This window comes from Ambystoma mexicanum, chromosome 3p (assembly GCF_040938575.1).
Source record: "Ambystoma mexicanum isolate Mex_15411 chromosome 3p, UKY_AmexF1_1, whole genome shotgun sequence".
In the NCBI taxonomy this organism is placed as follows: Eukaryota; Metazoa; Chordata; class Amphibia; order Caudata; family Ambystomatidae; genus Ambystoma; species Ambystoma mexicanum.
Window position 1 is genome coordinate 838,791,830 of NC_090925.1, and position 19,219 is coordinate 838,811,048.

Consider the following 19,219-nt stretch of genomic DNA (forward strand, 5'->3'; position numbering starts at 1 on the left):
CTCGGGGGGCTCGACTACATTTCCTTCACCCCTCACTCCTATCTTTGGTAATGGGGACTTCACCCCGGGACTGGAGAGGGGGCCTTTTCTCAGTGGCAGGAAGGTGGTTGCAGGAAACTGGCGGATATGTCCCGGGGGGGGGGGGACTGCAAGAGGGAATTCGCCATCCATGAAAGCGAGCGATTGCGGTACGCACAGATTTGGCATTGGGTTATGCATCCAGGGGTTAAAAAAAACCGAGACCCAACGTCATTTGAGAGATTTCTCCTCACCAATGATGGATCGAAAGGCCTAATCTCTAACACCTATAAGATTTTGTGCAGTGCTACTGCGGGCACCCAGTGGCCCTATATGAGGGAATGGGAACGGGTGGTGGGGCGGGAGATTGGTAGATCAGAGTGGGAGGGTTTATGGAGAAAGGTCCCTAAATTGGCTAAGACATCTCAATTACAAGAAACTTGGTACAAGGTATTGTATGGGTGGCATTATACCCCCGCTCGGCTGCAAAGGATGTATCCCGAGGTCTCGGAGAGGTGTTGGAGGGGATGTGGCCTGGTAGGCACCGCCGAGCACATTTGGTGGTCATGCCCAAAGATTGCACCATTTTGGGGGGAGATACGGAAGGCACAAGATCTGGTCTTTGGCCCGGGGGATGATAGATCTCCAGTGCACATACTATTAGGCATTCGGACAAAAGACGTGGCGGGTGAACCTAGAGGGAGGGAGAAGGCAAAGGTGATACTGACATTGGCAGCTATGATGTTAATAGCACGGAAACGGAAGAGCCCCGAGGTCCCTGCACCACTCTCAACAAACTTCAGAGATTTGCGGCGGACTGGGGCGAGCTGTTGGAATTTCTTAAAGATGACTTTACGGTGATGTGGTGCCCGCAGCGCCGGAGACTGTTGGATCTACAATGATTGTGATATGTTTATTCAATGGAATGGTGGTTTGGGAAACAAAGGCTTGCTGTCTGGGGAGGGAGGGTGTGGGGGGCGGGAGGGGGGGGGGAATGGTTTTGCTTTTCTGTTTCATGTGTTGCAAAAACTAATAAAGTTTAAAAAAAAAAAAAGTTCCACGATTACAGGTAAAGGCAATGTTTTTGCTGATCTGACCGTCAAAGCAACTGCTCATTCCTCTGCATCGCTCATGTGTGCTTGTCGTGCACAAAAAGGAAGGCACTGTGATGTTTAACACCACAGATACTGTAAAACTCAGTCTGAGGTCACTGCCCAAGAATAAGAAGAATGGAGGAAGACCAGGAAACGTATAGATAATTGTTGGTTAGACACGCAAGATGAGGGAATTTGGAAATTGCCAAACAAATATATACCCTTGATGTTGTCCTATGCTCATGGCCTGTCATACGTGAGCGCAGAGGGACTTCACAAGTTGCTCACTACAGTGTGAAGTATCACCAAGCTAAGACAAGCCACTGTTGCTTTTCGTAAGAATTGCCTAGTATGTGCTTCCTAGAACATTGGGAAGAGTGAGGTAGCCCGAAAAGGGCATTTTCAGCCACCTACAATTCCCTTTAAATTGCAAATTAACTTCATTGAATTGCCTCCCTTTCAAAGAAGAAAATGTGTTAGTAATAGTAACTCCTGGTGTGCGGGGGTCTGGAAGTCCATCCCCGCCACGAGATGCGCATGGCTTGGCGGAAGGTCTCGTTGAGCGAGATCCTGTCTTCGAAGCTGCCCCCTGCTTGCATCCAACGGGCGTCGAGGAACTCTTGCGGTGGACGCATCCGCAGCCTGCACAGGCACACAAGGTAGATGCACGAGGACATCGTGCCGAGAAGGGACTTGATGGACCTCACCCTGGCCACCTCCATGGCCGACAGTCTTTGCACCTTGCCTAGGATGGCCTTCGTCCTTTCCTGCAACAGAGAGGCCAATCACGCCACTGTGTCGAGCCTGGCTCCCAGAAACAGTGCGACGGGACCAGGTGGGATTTCGCGTAATTGAAAGAAAATCCCAGATCCGTTAGCAGCTGGATGGTCTTCGCTGTGTGTCCGACGGCAAGTTCTTTTGTCCTTGCTCGGATGAGCCAATACTCCAGGTAGGGGTAGACGTGGATCCCCTGCAGGCGCAGCCGCTACTGGTGCTAGGCACCTGGTGAATACCCTGGGTGACTACTTCAATCCGAAGGGGAGGGCCTTGAACTGGTAGTGCCGTCCTCGGACTACGAATCTGAGGAACTTTCAATGTCCTCTTAGAATAGGGAAGTGGAAGTAGGCATCCTTCAAGTCCAGCGACGATAGGAAGTCACCCTCCTCCAGCATGTGCTGGAGAGTGACCGTCCGGAACTTTTGGGACTTGATGTACTTGTTTAGGCGACGAAGGTCCAGGATGGGTCGCCAGCCGCCGGTCTTCTTCCTTACGAGGAAGTAACGCGAGTACACTCCGGAGCCCCAGAGCCTCTTTGGGACGAGCTCGATGGCTCCTTTTTTAAGCATCGCCCTTACTTCCAGCAGCAGTTGAGGGATGTGGTTTTCATTCCTGGCCACGGGAGGAATGCAGGGGCACTTTTTTTTAGAAACTCAAGAGTGTGCCCGCGGGCCAGGGTGTCCAGCACCCATCGGTCGGTGGAGATGGACTCCCACACGCTGACGAACTTCACCAGCCGGCCTCCCACCGGGGTGCTCAGGTGGGGGGCCTGACACTACGGCCGGTTCAGTCCCGCTTGGCAGTGGCTTTGCCCTCCTTGACGACAACGAGATCCTCCCGAGTTGCTGCGTCACCTGTAGGCCTCCTGCGATGAGGAGCGGGCCGTCTGGCGGTACGTCGAGGAGCTGCTGCCGCCCAATCCTTTGGAGGCACCTTGCTTGCCTCCGGACTTCCGAAAGGGCGGCCGTCGTCGTTGCAAAACTCCCAAGGCCCGCGCCGTTTCCCTGTCGGCCTGAAGTGACTCGTCCACTGTCTTGCCGAACAGGTTGTTTCCGTCGAAAGGCATGTCCAAAACTCTGGTTTGCACGTCCTGGTGGAAATCGGTTGCCTTGAGCCACCCACGCCGGCAAAGGCAAACACTGTTGCCCATCTGGCGGAAACCGGTGTCGGCAATGTCCGTGGTCGCCGTTATGGCGTGGTCTGACGCCACCTCGCCTTCCTGCAGTATCTCCAGGGCCTCAGCCCTCTTGTCGTCCGGGAGGAAGTCCAGCAGAGTAGCAATCTTAAACCACAGCTCCCTGTCGTAGCGGGCCACAATCGCGAGGGCGTTGGCCACTTTAATCGTCGTCCCATGGCATCCAATTTCTTCCCTTCGCCGTCCGGTGGGGAGGTCGAAGTTGAAGCCGTCGCCCCCGCCGCTTTCTTTTTGGCCGCCGCCGAGACGACCAAATCCGGGTTCAGCTGCGCTGTAAGGCACATAGAGGCGGAATCCAGGACCCGGTACTTCTTCTCGTACCTGTCTCTCTTGGCAGGGATCGTGGACGGGTTCTTCAGGAGCTCCAACCCCTCGTCCCAGATGTCGTCAAGCAACGGGACCAAGAGGACCGTCTTCCTCTTGGCCTCACGCCGTTGATAGAGGAAACCTTCCTTCTTCTGTTCCACCGGGGAGAGCTGAAAGAGCTCGGATGCCCTGGCGATCATGGCGTGGCAGGAGCCAATTTCGTCAGGCGGGGAAGCCTGGGAGGGTAGTGATGGAAGGCCCATCCCATCGTCACCACCGTCATCATCCGTCCCAGTCGTAGCCGTCTCTGTTCCAGTGTCATCCCTGGGATCCGGGGAAGGAGATGAAGGCCTTGAGGGCCGTGTAGGCTGGAAGGGCGGTGGGGGGGGGGGGGGGGGGCGAGTTCTCCCGCGCTTGCTTGGAGGGCTTCCCGACGGTCCAGGCTCCGCTGGGTCGTCTGTTGGGGGTAAAGGCAATCTTGTCCTCATCTCTGTGCACAAGGCCTGGATCGCCATCAAGATTGCTCCTGAGCTGTCATGTGGCCCAGGCATCGGCTGCAACGGTTGGGGAGAGGAATTCTCTGCCTCCACGGGAACCTCGTCGGCATCACCGTCGCTTTCTTCGTCCGCCTTGTCGGGATCCCTTCTGTGGGACCAGACTTCCTTGGGCCTCTTGTCCAGGATCTTCACGACTTCAGCCAGCTCCTCTTCAGAGGCTGTATCCGTGTCCGTGATAGCCGCCACCACCCCCCCCCCCCCTTTTCCCCACCGGGGTTTTCACGGGGGTCTTATCCATGGGCTGAAAAGAGGATTCCCTCCGCGGTGGCAGGGAAACTCTGGAGCCTGAGGTGGTCTCTACTGGGGTAGCCTTCACAGGCTTCGCCAGGGCCGACACGACTCCCTCGATAGAGGCCTTAGCCGGGTGAATCAAAGCCTTGACGCCCTTGGACGCGCTTGAGGCCCCTTCACCATGGAGGGGACGGGGGGGCTGTCTCCGTCGGGATCAACCGGGGCTTCTCCCGAAGCTTACCCTGGTTCTCAGACTTCCTTTTCCCCCCAAGCCAGAGCGCTGGCTCGTGGTTGATGGCGTCGGTGAAAGTGCGCCCTGCCTGGCAGCCGAGGAGCCTGACCGTTCGCCGCTCCCAATGCCCCGGTGCTTTGCCTTTTGTTGGGCCCCCAATCGCCGGAGCGCCCTCAAAACGTCATAGAAGACCGCTCGGACCTCTTCTCACCTGCTGCTGGGCTCTTCCCATCCAGCCAGTTGGTGAGGTGGAACTGCTGATCCTTCATGGTCCATTACGACATGTTCTTGCAAAAAACAGTCCTTCTCCACGTGCATTTTGTCTTCGTGAAGGCAGTAGAGCATGGGTGCACAACATACGGCCCGCGGGCCAGTTGCGGCCCGCCATGCTGTTTTTTCCGGCCCGCTAGGCACAAAGACTTTCCTAATGGAGGGCGGCCCGCAAGCAGAATCGGCAGCCCTCCATTAGGAAAGTCTTTGTTGTCTTCCGGGCCGGACAAAACACTTGCCGTCATTGGCTCAGCACACACGCACTACGTCACTCCTACGAGCCACGTAGTGCGTGTGTGCTGCCCCAATGGAGGGCCAGCACTACGGCTGGTGTGGCCAGTAAGGCTTGATGCCGGAAGGCATTTCAGCCTTGCTGGCCACGCCAGCCGTAGTACCACTCACCTCGCCAGCGTTCCAGCTTCCCTGCCTTCCACCACGTCTCTGGTAAGTGGTTTGTGTGTTTGTGTGTCGGGTCTGTTCTGCTGTATGTTTGTGTTGTGTATGTTGAGATGCGGGGGTGGGGGGGTGTGTCGGATGTGTATGAATGTTTGTTTTTGAGTGTTTGTGTTGTGTATGTTGAGATGGGGGTGGGGGGCGTGTCGGATGTGCATGAATGTTTGTTTTTGAATGTTCGTGTTGTGTATGTTGAGATGCATGTATGGGTGCATGCTTCAGAGTTTGTGTGCTGAGTTGGGGGGGTTTGGGTCTGTATGGGTGCATGTTTGAGAGTGTGCTGATTTGTGGGGTGGGGGGGGGGTTCGGGTCTGTATGGGTTCATGGTGTATGCTTGAGAATGTGTGCTGAGTTGAGGGGGTGGGGGGTTCGGGTCTGCATGGGTGCATGTTTGAGAGTGTGTGTGCCGAGTTGGGGGTGGGGGGGGGGGGTCGGGTCTGTATGGGTGCATGTTTGAGAGTGTGTGTGCTGAGTTGGGGGTGGGGGGGTTCGGGTCTGTATGGGTGGGTGCATGTTTGAGAGTGTGCTGAGTTGGGGTGGGGGGTTTGGGCCTGTATGTTTGAGAGTGTGTGTGCTGAGTTGGGGGTGGGGTGGTTCGGGTCTGTATGGGTGCATGTTTGAGAGTGTGTGTGTGTGTGCCGAGTTGGGGGTGGGGGGGGGGGGGGGTTCGGGTCTGTATGGGTGCATGTTTGAGAGTGTGCTGAGTTGGGGGTGGGGAGTTCGGGTCTGTATGGGTGCATGTTTGAGAGTGTGTGTGCTGAGTTGGGGGTGGGGGTCTGTATGGGTGCATGTTTGAGAGTGTGCCGAGTTGGGGGTGGGGAGTTTGGGTCTGTATGGGTGCATGTTTGAGAGTGTGTGTGCTGAGTTGGGGGATGAGGGGGGGGGGGGGGGTTCTGGTCTGTATGGGTGCATGGTATATGCGTGAGTGTGTGTGTGCTGATTTGGGGGTGGGGGTTTGGGTCTGTATGGGTGCATGTTTGAGAGTGTGTGTGCTGAGTTGGGGGATGGGGGGGTTCGGGTCTGTATGGGTGCATGGTATATGCGTGAGAGTGTGTGTGCTGAGTTGGGGGGTGGGGGGGGTTCGGGTGTGCATGAATGTTTGTTTTTGGATGTTTGTGTTGTGTATGTTGAGATGCATGTATGGGTGCATGCTTCAGAGCTGGTGTGCTGAGTTGGGGGGTTTGGGTCTGTATGGGTGCATGTTTGAGAGTGTGCTGATTTGGTTGGGGGTGAGGGGGCCATGGGGCATAGTGTTTGGTTGGGGGTGGGAGCCATTGGGCATAGTGTTTGGTTGGGGGTGATGGGGCCATGAGGCATAGTGTTTGGTTGGGGTTGGGAGCCATGGGGCATAGCGTTTGGTTGGGGGGTGGTGAGGGGGCCATGGGGCATAGTGTTTGGTTGGGGGTTGTGAGGGAGCCATGGGGCATAGTGTTTGGTTGGGGGTGGTGGGAGCCATGGGGCATAGTGTTTGGTTGGGGGTGGTGGGAGCCATGGGGCATAGTGTTCGGTTGGGGGTGATGAGGGAGCCATGGGGCATAGTGTTCGGTTGGGGGTTGTAAGGGAGCCATGGGGCATAGTGTTTGGTTGGGGGGTGGTGAGGGAGCCATGGGGCATAGTGTTTGGTTGGGGGGTGGTGAGGGGGCCATGGGGCATAGTGTTTGGTTGGGGGTGAGGGGGCCATGGGGCATAGTGTTTGGTTGGGGGTGATGGGGCCATGGGGCATAGTGTTTGCTTGGGGGTGGGAGCCATGGGGCATAGTGTTTGGTTGGGGGTGGTAGTCATGGGGCATAGTGTTTGCTTGGGGGTGAGGGACAGGGGGCATAGTGTTTGCTTGGGGATGGGATCCATGGGGCATAGTGTTTGCTTGGGGGTGGTAGCCATGGGGCATAGTGTTTGCTTGGGGGTGAGGGACAGGGGGCATAGTGTTTGCTTGGGGGTGAGGGGGCCATGGGGCATAGTGTTTGCTTGGAGGTGAGGGGGCCATGGGGCATAGAGTTTGCTTGGGGGTGAGGGGGCCATGGGGCATAGTGTTTGGTTGGGGGTGGGAGCCATGGGGCATAGTGTTTAGTTGGGGTGATGGGGCCATGGGGCATGGTGTTTGGTTGGGGGTGTGAGCCATGTGGCATAGTGTTTGGTTGGGGGTAATGGGGCATAGTGTTTGGTTGGGGGTTGAGGGAGCCATGGGTCATAGTGTTTGGTTGGGGATGGTGAGGGGGGCCATGGGGCATAGTGTTTGCTTGGGGGTGAGGGGGCCATGGGGCATAGTGTTTGGTTGGGGGTAATTGGGCCATGGGGCATAGTGTTTGGTTGGGGGTGATGGGGCCATGGGGCATAGTGTTTGGTTGGGGGTGGGAGCCATGGGGCATAGTATTTGGTTGGGGGTGGTGAGGGGGCCATGGGGCATAGTATTTGGTTGGGGGTGGTGAGGGGGCCATGGGGCATAGTATTTGGTTGGGGGTGGTGAGGGGGCCATGGGGCATAGTGTTTGGTTGGGGGTGGGAGCCATGGGGCATAGTATTTGGTTGGGGGTGGTGAGGGGGCCATGGGGCATAGTGTTTGGTTGGGGGTGATGGGGCCATGGGGCATAGTATTTGGTTGGGGGTGGTGAGGGGGCCATGGGGCATGGAGTTTGGTTGGGGGTGTGAGCCATGTGGCATAGTGTTTGGTTGGGGGTAATTGGGCCATGGGGCATAGTGTTTGGTTGGGGGTGATGGGGCCATGGGGCATAGTGTTTGGTTGGGGGTGGGAGCCATGGGGCATAGTATTTGGTTGGGGGTGGTGAGGGGGCCATGGGGCATAGTATTTGGTTGGGGGTGGTGAGGGGGCCATGGGGCATAGTGTTTGGTTGGGGATGGGAGCCATGGGGCATAGTATTTGGTTGGGGGTGGTGAGGGGGCCATGGGGCATAGTACTTGGTTGGGGGTGGTGAGGGGGCCATGGGGCATAGTGTTTGGTTGGGGGTCATGGGGCCATGGGGCATAGTGTTTGGTTGGGGGTGGGAGCCATGGGGCATAGTATTTGGTTGGGGGTTGAGGGAGCCATTGGGCATAGTATTTGGTTGGGGGTGGTGAGGGGGCCATGGGGCATAGTGTTTGGTTGGGGGTGGGAGCCATGGGGCATAGTGTTGCACTCCAAGAGTGAACTCAATAATAAAGCTAAAACAGGCACAGTTAGGAGATGTACATCCTTTGCTTTTTTGAGGAAACCTGACTCAACGAAGGCCATACTCCTCTTCGGTAAGCCAAACAGCAAACTATAGCAGTCCAAAATAACGGAATGTCCAATCAAGGGTCAATAAAATATATATAATTTAATTAAACCGACGATATACAATAACTAAATCGAAATAAATGATAACAATGGAAAATGTGTAGTACAAAATGTAAGTTTGAAATGCAATAAAAATCGTTACCCCTCAAAAACATTCTTTTTCCACGTGTTTAATACAAATTGGGGGTTGAAAAAGCCTCCTGACATGTCCCGCCTACCGCCCCGCCCACTTTTCGGCCCACTATAGCCCTCATGTAAGGTACTTTCGGCCCTCTGTCAAAATCAGTTGTGCACCCCTGCAGTAGAGGTATCTAGAATGCTCGTCCTCCTTGAAGACAGTCTGTAATTCGCATCCAGGGGAGCTCCTGAACAGCTTGGATCCGGGTGTCGTGCTCCCTTTTTCCTGGGCCATGTCCACGCGGGGTAGGCCTCAAAGAATATTCTGGAACCCTCCAAGAAGCGGGACTCGATGAAACTTCGCCCTTGAGGGGCGTAGAAAATTCCGAAACGGGTCCCCGTTGATCGGAAGTAGAAACGGTGGTGCTTGAGGCTCGATTGACCGAAAAAAAAGAGATTAAACTCTCTGAAAAAAAACCCAAAAAATAAATAAATAAAAATCGCAAAACGCAGTAAAAGCTCGAGAGCTATAGCACGAGGACTCCTGACACTTGAACGTGCGGTAAAAATCTGAAGATGGCTGCCAGAGGAGGGGCTTAGGTAGAGGGAAGTCATTGGCTGGGGGCAGTATGATCCAGAGACTAGCGATTGGTTACTAGTAGAAAGACAGTTCAGAAACGAAACTGATATTTTCTTTACCGAGGATTCCCAGCCTGACGACGGGGAATATTCATGAGCATTTGAATCCATGCCAGACCCCATGCTGGAGAAAATCGGGTACATTTGGCCCCAGTACATTTTGTCCATTTCCAGCACCAATAGTAACTTGTGTGAACGGTTATTCTTCATTATTGCATGTCTTGTGAGAAAGAAGTGACTCCTCTGCGGTCTTCCCTCTGTGCCACACCCACCAAGGCTGCGTCAGCCCTCCAACATAATTGAAACTTGGGAAGTGCAGGCCGCCCTCCTGCCCGCTAGCTTTCCAGCCTTTCTTTGGATGCAACTTTAGCATGCGCTTTGCCAACATTAGTCTGTGCAGAAGGGAGCCCTGCCTTTAAGACTGGCAGAGAGGAGATGTGCGATTATAGCATAGGCAGAGCAGATGCTACATTAGCACTCACAGAGAAGAAACAGATTTGCAATTGGCATGCAGAGCCGAGATGTGCTGTTAGAATGCACAGACAGGATGTGGAGCAAACTGCACATCCCGTCGCTGCACAGGATGTGCAGTTAGTATGTGCAGGGATGGGATGTGCAGTTAGCATGTGCAGGGCGGGTATGTCCCATTAGCATGTGCAAAGAGAAGGCGTGTCGTTAGCATGCACATCCCCTCTGTGCACATGCGCGCACTTAGCTTGCATGTATAGAGAGCTGTCCCACTAGTATGTGCGCAGAGAAGATGCACCATTAGCAGACGAAAAGAGATGTGCCAATAGCATGCGCAGAGAAGAAATTTGAGGTTACTATGGGTAGAGATATGTCCCGTCAATGTGTGCAAATATCAGGCTTGCTAAACAGAACGTGTTCCATCAATACGTGAAAACTATGTCTGCCATTAGCATATGCAGAGATGTGCTCGTTAGCATGCGCACGGTGAAAAGGCGCAATTTACACATGCAAATGACAAATTTGCTCTTCAAATGCTAACAGCACACCTCTGAAAATGCTCATAGGAGATGTTCCTTTACCATGTGCACAGAGTACGTGTTATACTCGTTAGTATGTGTCAAGAGGAGATATGTAGCTAGCATGTTCAGGGAGGATGTATGCCATTATCAAGTGGAGTGATGTGCTGTTACTATGTGCTCAGACGGATGTGCCGTTTGCATGTGACGTGAAGGGCTCTGCGCAAGCCAGACAACTTTGATCTACAACTCTTTTGTCCGATTTTACATATTCTTTGGGTATATGTGTTGGATACGTTTTACTCTCTTGCAGAGGAGAAAACTCATTTTTACTCTTGTTTTTGCATTTATTCTCTAATTTGAAAAATCATGCGTAAAATACCCCCATCTCAAAATCTTATCTGGAGCACTACATGTATGACAAAACATTATTTACCTTGCAAAAGACCTTCTCATGTAACATGCAACCCCTCACCCCACCCTCCCCAAAAGACTGCAGTGGCACAACATAAAAACAACCTCCTGGACACATTGCAATACTGTGTTTACTTAGACTGGTTTACTCCTGATGCGGACCTGCGAGGTCCGCAAGAACAAATATACAGTGTAATATATGTACACATTTCATTGGTACAATATAAGGTACCGTAGTGAATACTGTAAACAAAAGGGCTTTCCCAAGTTAGTTGGCTTCTTTTATAATGGAGGACAAGCCATCAAATGAAGAAACAAGTGAGCAGTGACAAAAACACTGGAAAATAATGTTCACAAAAGGACACTTACCCAACAATGGGGGCACCTGTGAAGCTCACATTGCGAGTGCTGGCACAACCTGCATTTGAGAACACAAACAACGGTCAGGATTCAATGACAAGATTAGATGCAGGACAAGGATAAAGCTTAGAAGTGCAAGACAAGAGGGCTGCACGGAGACCCATGCCACAGAGCAGATGCGCCACTCTCCCCAAAGGGGAGATGCAATCTTATCTCTGCCATGCCATCAGCCCAATACGACCTCCCCTCACATAAACCACTGCCACAGCAGGCAGGTCGACATTCATAAGCCTCCTCGCCCCATGCTTCCATAGCTCATACATTCAGAGTCAGCAAAAACAAAACTACTCTGATAAAAAGAAAATTATCCATCAAACTTGCATTTTTTTTAAATCCATAACAAAATACAAAAAAAGTAGTAAAATGAATACATTTACATTTCAGATAAAACATTATATATATATAACAATAGGCAGATTAAATTCATCAACTCATTCCTCAATTTTAATGCACAACATAGGTAAGTTAATTGTGTCCAAAAAACCAAAGGGGGGTTGTCCAATAATACAATAATGGAATTATTTTCTGTGTCGTCTAAAACCCATTTGGTTTAACAACAACTTGAGAGTTTTCTTCCTAGTGTTGTAATTGGACAGAAGAATAGAAAGTGCAAAATGTCCTCCTGTATACCATAATTTAAAAAATAAAAAAAAGGACAGCCTTACTAATTTGCAAGATTAACATTGTTAGTTGACCACTTGCCCATCACGACCCTCAGTGGTAGTAATCAGAAAAAGTGCGTTTATTCCTTTAAAAGATATTGTGAAGTACTACTAGTGGTCAAAACGTCATTAGCACGATCCCACACTTTTCCCACCTCCATTTGTTCACGATTTGCAGACGGTATTAGTTAATATTCTTCAGAATCATTGGCTGTTAGTGCTGGGAGTGATTGTTGCATTCGTGAAACAACCAGAGCTATACACCAAACAAGGGGCCTAATTTTAGCCATAAAGACTAGTTACCCGGACCGCGCCGGGTAACTCGTTATTATGGCTGGTAGCACCCTGGGTTTACATCCCAGGGTGATAATGGCCTGTATTTCTTTGAAAAAACAGATTGGGACGAGCGGAAAATGTCAGAGAGGGTGCCGTCAGCTCAGAGGTTGCTTGAAATACTGGCTTTTACCGTGGTTCAGCCTGCATTCCCAGCAACCCAATTGACTGAGGCGCCCGCAAATAAGGGACAACCAAAAAAAAATGTGATAAACATTTACCTCAGAGGAGAGAACAGCCTTTATGAATGAATGAATGTGAAAGAGTTGCTCTATCATTAGTTCAAATTCTAAACCAACATGTTTCACAGGTTCTAGTCTTCTTTTGTCTTCTAAATAGACTAGACCTAGCTCACCATAGACCGGGAATGTGGGGGCAGAGTTCGGTAGACCAAGTAATGATTTGAGGAAACGATTTTCTTCAATTTGCAAGTAGGACACACCAGAAACCAAAAGCTGTCCGATATTTGGCAATAGATTTTACTTTTGCAGAATAAACTTTACACATCAAGTCAATCAACAGGCTGAGATTTGAATAGTCTGGCAAACCGTGATAAGCCCCCAATGCTTGTATGTTTGTTTCTTTGTTCGCTAGGTGAGACTCTCCATTCAACCTGCCACTAAATGTATATCCAAGTAATAATATTTGAGCAAACCTTGACCGTTTCTTTCCCAGTTCTAAAAACATGTAGTTCCATAGGTTTTTGTACATATTGATAATCCAAAAGTGCCGATTTGAAAGCGTTAATGACATGTCCATGTTTCCCATAGAAGCAGCATAAGCATTAATTAAATGTTGCAGGGAACATGGGTTTCTGGCGATAAGGAATGTATAAACACAGGCTAGCATTTTACATACTGCCGAGCTGGGGTCGGTACATCTGCTTCACATTCTACAAGATAGTTATACAGATGGTTAATATAAAGAGAAAACAATGGTGCAAGTACGCAGCAGTCCGAACACCAGTGCAAACTGCAAACCATTCTGTACAGTGCCCATTCATACCCGAATACACGTTTTGTTGTTGGTGTGTAGAAAGACAGAAAAGTCGGCATGTTAATTAAAAATCATCCGGGCTGCACATTGAGCCCAATCCCTGCCAAATATTGTCCCCGTTAACACTGGCTAATGCCGAGTGCACATATATTAAGGAAACAAAGAACATCACGTTTAAGATGAATAATGTTAGATATAACGAAGCACATATTCAGAGCCTGCTCAGCGTTACACAGTCCTTCACGGAATCCCAACTGAGTAGCAGCAAAGATGTTATGGCTATCGATCAATTTTGCAATCTGGAGAGGATTACCCTACCAAAGATCATTGTGGGTCAAGTAAGGATATGGGCCTACAAGAGATTGGTAGGTGTCTCTGACCCTTCATCTATATAGGGCAGATAACCGCTTGATTTCATGACCTGGGTAGTGTAGACACTGATCGCATTGAATTGAAACCAGTTGTAAAAACTCAGTCCAAACATTCCTAGGCTCTTAAATAAAGACAGGTAGGCCATCATTGACCCGGGACTACGATGAAGGACCACTTTCTTAGTGCCACCCTTACTTCTGAAACTTCAAGGGGCACTCTTGGGGCTACTCTAATTGGATACCAGGGTAAGAAGATAGACAAGAAAGGAGACTTGACGATTAGTTTTAGCATATAAATTATAGAACTGTTTAATCCGTTCAGTATCTTGAACATTCCAATCCACGTATTAACTTCAGACTGGTATCTACGGCCATAGGTTAGCCATTTGCCCAAAAAGTAATCATAATGCCTTTATTTGAAGAAATGTCATTTGCCATACATACAAAATATACATGTTATCAACATTTAAAAATTCATTAAACATATCGAATGCAAATAATTTGAGGTTATGATATACAATAACACGTGAAAATGGGCAAATCTGGTTAAAAGAAAACAATTTAAAAAACAACAATATGTTTAAAACAAATAGCCCCCTTTCTAAAAAAAAGCCTCTCGATCTTCATTGGTGTTTATATACAAAACATGTATCAGGGCGCTTGAATAGTTTTCGCTCCGATGCGCCAGGCACTATATGGGTCTATTGTACATAATGTGGCAAAATTCCTGTACTCTGTCTGACCAGAATCAAAGCTTGTTCTATGCGACGGATGTTAGCAACATTAAGAAATAGCATCAGGTATTTAGCCCGAGGTATCCTGTAACTAATACATTAAAAACATGAAACGAGCCATTGTTCATTTCCCAAGCCACATATTGAACAATCATCAGTGCCTTGATCATTCCATTTGAAAGTAACACACACGATATTGAGGATGTTGTCTTAACTTTAGAAGTAGTGTACGTGCAAAAGACGGATGGGTGGATTTTGTCCAAATATGGCTCAAATACCACAATTAGCTTTCCTGTCAAATAAGTTAGTCCAAAAAAAGTAGTGTAATGTGTCATTTATAAAGGGCCTGTTCCCATTGATTGGACTCAACGCGCTGTAGGGGAACGCCATCAGGGGACCAAAGTCCAAGGTATGGGAAATTCATCAGAGGAGTTAAGAATGCGTGTGTGCATTTTAACCAATACAAACGGGGTGGCCACGTTTCTGCTAGCTACCCATCTCAAGCTGGCATGTGGATGAGTGCTGTGAGGAAGTCTGGAGAGTACGCAAGACTCCCGAGTCCAGCTAGACCTAATATTTGTTGTGGGGGGTGGCTGTATTCTTAAGGCAGAGGTGTTGTGCAACTTGTCTTAAAGTAGTGTATGCAAGTGGATGAGCGTGGGTGGGTGGCCGTGCCTTCGGCTATCTTCGGTAAGCCTGGAGTGCGATATGTGCCCCTGTGTCCTGGCTGGTTTCGTAGATGTGGGGTGGATTCTGTCCTGTGGTCTGCTGGCATTTATTCTCTCCGTTGCCCTTTACCTTTCATGGCAGGTTCATTGCTCTCCCGGTCAACCTGCGAGATGGTTAAGTATCCCAAAGTGTGGCATGGGTTCGTCAGGATGAGGGGGAGGGAAAGCCATCTCTTGAGGGCCCTCCAGCAGGCAAGATGGCCCTCTATGGCAGATGCAAAGGGGGATTGTGCTCCAAATTGAGGGGGCTTGGACGGATAAGGAGGATTCCCCTATTCTTGTTGATTTGAAGGGAGGGAATCACAAGGAGTGCGGTGACCCATTGCAGGTTTCTGTTGGGTTGTTAACGGTTGAGTTTCTGTTGAAGGTGTTTGGGCCAGTCTTGTGGAGGGCACGGTGGGTGATGCATGTGGCTTTGAAGTGACTTGTAGCCCAACAGGGAGCCAATGGAGGATACGGAGGGCAGAATTGATGTGCTCTCTGGGGCAAGGAGGAGCCTAGCTGCAGTGTTTTGGACCCGTTGGAGCTTTCCCAGTTGATATACGGGGGCACCCAGGTAAAGAGAATTCACATAGTCTAGGCAGGATAACGATCGCCATGCTTTCAGTGGCTGTGAGGGTAGGCGAGGTAGGGAAGATGAGTCTCAGAATGCGGAGGAGTAGGTAGCAAGATTTAGACAGAGTTAATGTGGAGTGAAAGTGTCAGATCAGTATACATGGTACATCCCAGGTTCTTTGCTGCATTGGATGTGGCGGGAGGATGGTCAAGGGGTGGGTTTTGGGAAGACAGTGCTCCAGGTAAGATTTTGAGGTGGGAGTATTTTTCCCCCCATTTTTAAACTTTGAGAATAAATGGGATTTTAAGAGTAAAAATGCCTGTTCTCCTTTGCAAGAGAGTAAAATGTATGCACGTCCAGCCGACGTGTGCAAAAACTGTATGGAAATCATTTCTATGCGGCAGCTTTCTGCATTGTGACAGAAGACAGCTTTCATTATTTATCTAAGGTCTGGCCATTTGATCTCTCCTGTATAGATTTAAATGTTGAAGAACATAAACCTAGCCAATTACTTAGTAAAGCAAGCATGAATAGTATTGTATGCTTTGAGGTTCGATAGCAGAATTGTCTTTTGATGTTTAAGGAAAGTCCTCATTTCCTGGCGCTATTACGAGCTAATCGTATGCCAATGTTATGATCCAACAGTACAGAGGCAAGGACTCCATGCTAAATTCTATATATAATCTAATAGTCAAATGGTCATTTATATAGCGCTTTTGGCAAAGCGATGTACATAGAACATATTTATTACAATTATCACCAAACTGAAGTTGGTACTCCTTTATCAGCCTGGAAAGGAGGAAAGGCTGAGTTGGCCTTGCCAGGATTCGAACCTGCAACCTACAGATCATGCACATATTGCAGCAACGAGTGCTCAACTAGCTGTGCTATCTTATTGGCCAACATCCTTCAGAGGTCAGTTAACTGAGTATCGACTGAGGTATAATATTATCATTAACAATGCCTAGATGCTGGCCGAACCATGCATGAAGCACTACTTAAAGTTAAATACCAATCTGGATTATCACATGGACAGGTTTTGCCGAGTTTCTATTTCAATTACAAAAAAACTTAACTTCATTTGTTTGTTTTTGAACAGCGCTTGCATTTCCTGCAGTGTCAGGTTTTGGATGTTTTAATTGTAGTCTTGAAGATTTGAGAGGCTGGAACGCCTGTGATTGGTGTAAACTCACCCTTGAGCAAATACTCTGCTACCACTGACCATTTACAGAAATGTACCCAATTGACTGCAAGGTTGAATGGATGTAAACTAGATAGTGCTTAGTCATAATTTTACACTTTTTATAATTAGAGTGTAAATAAGTGTAAAATGTATCTGCCTTAGCATGATTATGCACAGCACAGGAACTCTGGAAAAAAAAGGATAATTTGTTACAACATATTAATTCTTAATTGAAATTTAGTTTTCCACCTTATTAATTTACAATTCTAAAATGCTAGAAAAATAAATACGCACAGTGCTTCTGTTTGCTCCATGAGCATCTACACTGAGCAGAACCTGAATGGAAAGAAACCATTCCTTTTATCAGTGTGAAAGGCTTCAGAGAACTACATTCTGTTTCAGAGGCTTTTATCCATGGCTTGCAATTACATCCATGTAGATAAAAATCAAAAGAAGCCTTCTGGTGTCTGTCAGGTAACACCTTTGCACTGCCCTCTGCTCTAAACTTGTGTGTAAACGTACAGAGGAAAATAATAAAGCTGTCATATTTACAAAATTTTCCTGCATAAAAAGGCCTAGTACGCACCTTATCTGGAGGCCTGGGAAGAGAGCAGTCTTCCCACAGATCATGATTTTGGTTTTTCTGAGGTTGAGGAGGTAGTTAGCCGTCATCCAGTAGTCTATTTCTGTAAGGCAAGAGGCAAGGTCGGGATGGGGATGGAAAAGGTCGTCAGGCTCTTGAAGATGATCTGGGCGTCATCTGTGTAGTTGTAGCAGATTAGGTCATGTGAGCGAATAAGAGCTGGGAGGGGGATCATGTAGAAGTTGAAGAGTAGGGGAGATAGGGAAGCACTGTGTGGAACCCTGTTGGTTACAGTATGGGGGCAGAGGTGAAGGAAACAGGGTGATTTGTTTTATGTTAGAAAGGAATGAGGAAATCCACCTTAGTGCACAGAGGACTGGACGAGTGCAAGATGAAGGAGGGGGAGGCAAAGGGGTTGGCTACGTTTCTGGTGCTCCATAGTGCCCCTCTGACCTTGGAGTTGGTTTGCATGATGGCTAGTCTGACGATTCATGGGATCTCACCACTTCTCCGCAGATGGGAGCTCTTTCCTGTGAGGTTAGGTAGTTGAGCCCGCTACGTGACAATCCCTCTAGGGGTGCCGGAAAGCGGCACCTCAGAGGGAGACACCCCACTCGTGGGGAAATGGATTCCGGTCTGTGATGGTCTCAAAGGCAAGGGGGTTAGGGAGTTCCCAAGACATTCTTGAGGAATTCCAAGAACCAACCGGAAAGCACTAGCTTGTTATTGCGATACAACCTCCTTTTCTCACTTAAGTCTCAATACTACCAAGATGAGGAGGAACACAGAGTGAGAAGTCCTCTTCCAAAAGTATTCAGAAGAGGAAGATTGAAGGAGTGATGCAACCTACTCCTTTTCAAGCCCAGACAGTACTGAGAAGAGGGGACCCCAAGGAGGCATGAAGAATACTCCATCGATAAACACGAAGGAATATGGCACTCCACCGGAGAAGACCCAGCTACAAGACATAAAAAGCAAGGAGGATGTCAATGAGGGGAGAACCCGGAGTGAAGCCCATCAGCACCAGGAGATTCAAAACTGGGAACGGACAACCAGCGCTTCTGTGCACAGTCTCCATTTGCCACGTTGCCCCATATAAACACATCAGCCACAGTGCTCGGTGCGTCGCAACCTTTTCCTTAGGTGAAACGATCCATTCCTGAAAACTTTTGCCTTTCTTGTTGCTCTGTTCTGGGCTTGCCCTTTTCCTCCTTGCTGGCTTGCCTGCCTTTTGGTCTCCCAGTTTTCTCCATTGCCGACCTTCCTTTCCTTCTTCCGTTGCCCTGGGCTTCCTGCTTGGCTACTTGCAGCCTCCTCTTCATTACCTTGCCCCGGGCTCATTCGACTTAATTCCTTTTTTGTACTCATCCGAGTATCAAGGCCTCCCACTTTCAGTGCTTGCACTGCCCGGTACCACGTTTATAGTAGGACAGTCATCTACTATGGTGCTGGGGAACTGCTCCCAGTTTCAGGCTGGTTATACATTTCCAGCCTGGCTCAGGGGATGGGATTCTACACTGCTCTCCCACCCGGACCAGATGGGTACCCGGGTTAGATTCCTCCGCTGGACTTAACAGACGCCTGTGGGATGACCATCCTGGGTCATATCTACATCGTTCCACAGGTATTCGGGAATCACATGGGGCAGAGCTTGACATAAAGGAGACCCTCTCTTCAATACGTTTTTGAGCAGTATTTAAGGTGAAATTGACCCAGAGAATTCCAGTAAGGAAACCAGTGCCTGGAGCTGCTACGTGCCCGATGATTGCCCATTTATCGAATTATAGGGACTCGTGCCAGTCCTCAGATTGGCACAAGAGAAAGGCCAGTTGCAGTTTGAAGGGGATACCATTCATGTCTTTCCAGACGTATCAGTTAAAGTTCAAGCCTTGCAGAAAACATTGTAGACGCTGAAACAATCATTGAGACCCAAGAGCATTAAATATTCAATGATGTTGCCCGCAAAATTCAGAGTGATGTAAAGACATTTCTTTGCATCACTGGATGCCGCCGAGGACTTTGTCAAATCCCTGCCCTCTAACACTCAAGGGTCCAACGGCAGGTCTGATGACAACGCTATGTCGACTCTCAGAA

At 49.3% G+C, this 19,219-nt stretch overlaps 1 protein-coding gene across 4 annotated transcripts in view; it reads right to left on the minus strand.

Moving 5' to 3' along the window:
- The window catches only part of SETD1A (SET domain containing 1A, histone lysine methyltransferase), a 1,694,645-nt gene that overhangs the window by 1,646,700 nt on the left and 28,726 nt on the right, over positions 1-19,219 (minus strand). For all 4 annotated transcript variants that reach the window (XM_069651930.1, XM_069651928.1, XM_069651929.1 and 1 more), the window contains exon 2: positions 10,929-10,977. The gene's annotated coding sequence lies outside the window, so the exon portion shown is untranslated. The remainder of the gene's footprint in view (positions 1-10,928; positions 10,978-19,219) is intronic.